The following is a 5000-nucleotide window of genomic DNA, read 5'->3' as shown; positions in this document are numbered from 1 at the left end:
ATCTGTTCTACACACTGTTTGTTTCAATACACTATTCTGTTCTAACACACTATTCTGTTCTACTCCCTACTCTGTTCTACACACTGTTGTTCTAATACACTATTCTGTTCTACACCTACTCTGTTCTTCTCACTACTCTGTTCTACACACTACTCTGTTTACTACACACTGTTTGTTTACTACACTACTTCTTCTACACACTATTCTGTTCTACACACTACTCTCTGTTCTACACACTGTTTGTTTTATCACTTTCTGTTCTAACAACACTATTCTGTTTCTACACACTACTCGTTTCTACACACTGTTGTTTAATACACTACTCTTGTTCTACACACTACTCTGTTCTACACACTGTTAGTTTAACTACACTATTCTGTTCTACACACTATTCTGTTCGACACCACTATTCTTTTCTACACACTGTTGTTTATACACTATTCTGTTCTATCACTATTTCTGTTCCTACACACTATTCTGTTCTACACACACTATTCTGTTCTACACACTGTTGTTTAATACACTACTCTGTTCTACACTGTTGTTTAATACACTATTCTGTTCTACACACTATTCTGTTCTACACACTATTCTGTTCTACACACTACTCTGTTCTACACACTGTTGTTTAATACACTACTCTGTTCTACTCACTATTCTGTTCTACACACTATTCTGTTCTACACACTACTCTGTTCTACACACTGTTGTTTAATACACTACTCTGTTCTACTCACTATTCTGTTCTACACACTACTCTGTTCTACACACTGTTGTTTAATACACTATTCTGTTCTACTCACTACTCTGTTCTACACACTACTCTGTTCTACACACTGTTGTTTAATACACTATCTGTTCTAACACACTATTCTGTTCTACACACTATTCTTGTTCTACACACTATTCTGTTCTACACAATTCTATTCCTTTCTACACACTGTTGTTTAATACACTATTCTGTTCTACACACTATTCCTGTTTCTACACACTATTCTGTTTCTACACACTGTTGTTTAATACACTATTCTGTTCTACACACTATTCTGTTCTACTCACACTCTGTTTCTACACCTACTCTGTTCTACACACCTGTTGTTTAATACACTATTCTGTTCTACAACACACTATTCTGTTCTACACCTATTCGTTCTACACACTATTCTGTTCTACACACTGTTGTTTAATACACTTTCTGTTCTACACACTATTCTGTTCTACACAACTGTTGTTAATACACTATCTGTCTACACACTATTCTTGTTCTACACACTATTCTGTTTCTACACACTGTTTCTGTTCTACACACTATTCTGTTCTACACACTGTTGTTAATACACTTCTGTTCTACACCTATTTCTGTTCTACACACTATTCTGTTCTACTCACTAATCTGTTTCTACACACTATCTCTGTTTCTACACACTTTGTTTAATACACTATTCTGTTCTACACACTATTCTGTTCTACACACTATTCTGTTTCTACAACACTATTCTGTTCTACACCATATTCTGTTCTACACACTGTTGTTTACTACACTATTCTGTTTCTACTCACTACTCTGTTATTACACACTGTTGTTTAACACTATTCTGTTCTACACACTGTTGCTTTAATACACTTTCTGTTCTACACACTATTCCTGTTCTACACACTGTTTTTAATACACTATCTGTTTCTACACACTATTTCTGTTCTACACACTATTCTGTTCTACACACTGTGTTTAATACCTTATTCTGTTCTACACACTATTCTGTTCTACACACTATTCTGTATTACACACTGTTGCTTAATACACTATTCTGTTCTACACACTGTTGTTTAATACACTGTTCTGTTCTACACACTACTCTGTTCTACACACTGTTGTTTAATACACTATTCTGTTCTACACACTGTTGTTTAATACACTGTTCTGTTCTACACACTACTCTGTTCTACACCACTGTTCTATACCTGTTCTGTTCTACACACTATTCTGTTCTACACACTGTGCTTAATACACTGTTCTGTTCTACAACACTACTTCTGTTCTACACACTGTTTGTTTTAATACACTATTCTGTCCTACACACTATTCTGTTCTACACACTTTCTGTTCTACACACTATTCTGTTCTACACACTGTTGTTTATACACTATTCTGTTTCTCACACCTAGTTCTTATTCTACACACTATTCTGTTCTAACTCACTACTTCTGTTTCTAACAACAACTACTCTGTTCTACACACTGTTGTTTAATACACTATTCTTTGTTCTACACACTATTCTGTTCTACACACTATTCTGTTCTACACACTGTTGCTTAATACACTATTCTGTTCTACACACTGTTGTTTAATACACTGTTCTGTTCTACACACTACTCTGTTCTACACACTGTTGTTTAATACACTATTCTGTTCTACACACTGTTGTTTAATACACTGTTCTGTTCTACACACTACTCTGTTCTACACACTGTTGCTTAATACACTGTTCTGTTCTACACACTATTCTGTTCTACACACTGTTGCTTAATACACTGTTGTTCTACACACTGTTGTTATACACTATTCTGTTCACACACTATTCTGTTCTACACACTATTCTGTTCTACACACTGTTGTTAATACATATTCTGTTTCTACACACTATTCTGTTCTACACACTATTCTGTTCAACACACTGTTGTTTAATACACTATTCTGTTCTACACACTGTTGTTTAATATCACATTCTGTTCTACACACATTCTGTTCTAACACCTATTCTGTTCACACACTGTTGTTTAATACACTATTCTGTTCTACACAACTGTTGCTTAATACACTGTTCTGTTCTACACACTATTCTGTTTCTACACACTGTTGTTTAAATACACTATTCTGTTCTACACACTGTTGTTTAATACACTATTCTATTCTGTTCTACACCTATTCTGTTCTACACACTGTTGTTTTAATACACTATTCTGTTCTACACACTATTCTGTTCTAACACACTATTCTGTTCTACACACTATCTGTTCTACCACTATTCTGTTCTACACACTGTTTGTTTAATACACTATTCTGTTCTACACACTGTTGTTAATACACTACTCTGTTCTACACACTGTTTTTAATACAATATCTGTTCTACACACTGTTGTTTAATACACTATTCTGTTCTACACACTATTCTGTTCTACACACTGTTGTTAATACACTATTCTGTTCTACACACTATTCTGTTCTACACACTGTTGTTTAATACACTATTCTGTTCTACTCACTACTCTGTTCTACACACTGTTGTTTAATACACTATTCTGTTCTACACACTGTTGCTTAATACACTGTTCTGTTCTACACACTATTCTGTTCTACACACTGTTGTTTAATACACTATTCTGTTCTACACACTATTCTGTTCTACACACTATTCTGTTCTACACACTGTTGTTTAATACACTATTCTGTTCTACACACTGTTGTTTAATACACTATTCTGTTCTACACACTATTCTGTTCTACACACTATTCTGTTCTACACACTGTTGTTTAATACACTGTTCTGTTCTACACACTACTCTGTTCTACACACTGTTGTTTAATACACTATTCTGTTCTACACACTGTTTTTAATACACTGTTCTGTTCTACACACTACTCTGTTCTACACACTGTTGCTTAATACACTGTTCTGTTCTACACATTATTCTGTTCTACACACTGTTGCTTAATACACTGTTCTGTTCTACACACTGTTGTTTAATACACTATTCTGTTCTACACACTATTCTGTTCTACACACTATTCTGTTCTACACACTGTTGTTTAATACACTATTCTGTTCTACACACTATTCTGTTCTACACACTATTCTGTTCTACACACTGTTGTTTAATACACTATTCTGTTCTACACACTGTTGTTTAATACACTATTCTGTTCTAACACACTGTTGTTTTAATACACTATTCTGTTCTACACACTATTCTGTTCTACACACTATTCTGTTCTACACACTGTTGTTTAATACACTATTCTGTTCTACACACTGTTGCTTAATACACTGTTCTGTTCTACACACTATTCTGTTCTACACACTGTTGTTTAATACACTATTCTGTTCTACACCTGTTGTTTAATACACTATTCTGTTCTACACACTATTCTGTTTCTACACACTGTTGTTTAATACACTATTCTGTTCTACAAACACTATTCTGTTCTACACACTATTCTGTTCTACACACTTATTCTGTTCTACCACTATCTGTTCTACACACTGTTGTTTAATACACTCTCTGTTCTACACACTGTTGTTTAATACACTACTCTGTTCTAACACACTGTTGTTTAATACAATATTCTGTTCTACACACTGTTGTTTAATACACTATTCTGTTCTACACACTATTCTGTTCTACACACTGTTGTTTAATACACTATTCTGTTCTACACACTATTCTGTTCTACACACTGTTGTTTAATACACTATTCTGATTTCACACACTGTTGTTTAATAACACTACTCTTGTCTACACACTGTTGTTTAATACACTATCGTCTACCACACTTTTTTAATAACTACTCGTCTACACACTGTTGTTTAATACACTGTTCTGTCTACACACTGTTGTTTATACACTGTTCTGTTCTACACACTGTTGTTTAATTACACTATTCTGTTCTACACACTATTCTGTTCTACAACATCTTTCTGTTCTACACACTATTCTGTTCTACACACTATTCTGTTCTACACACTGTTGTTTAATACACTATGCGTTCTACCACACTGTTGTTTAATACACTACTCTGTTCTACACACTGTTGTTTAATACACTGTTCTGTTCTACACACTGTTGTTTAATACACTACTCTGTTCTACACACTGTTGTTTAATACACTATTCTGTTCTACACACTATTCTGTTCTACTCACTACTCTGTTCTACACACTATTGTTTAATACACTACTCTGTTCTACACACTGTTGTTTAATACACTATCTGTTCTCACAA

This window comes from Salvelinus namaycush, chromosome 6 (genome assembly GCF_016432855.1).
Source record: "Salvelinus namaycush isolate Seneca chromosome 6, SaNama_1.0, whole genome shotgun sequence".
Lineage (NCBI taxonomy): Eukaryota > Metazoa > Chordata > Actinopteri > Salmoniformes > Salmonidae > Salvelinus > Salvelinus namaycush.
The sequence above is the reverse complement of the archived record's forward strand: the minus strand, read 5'-3'. Positions refer to the sequence as shown.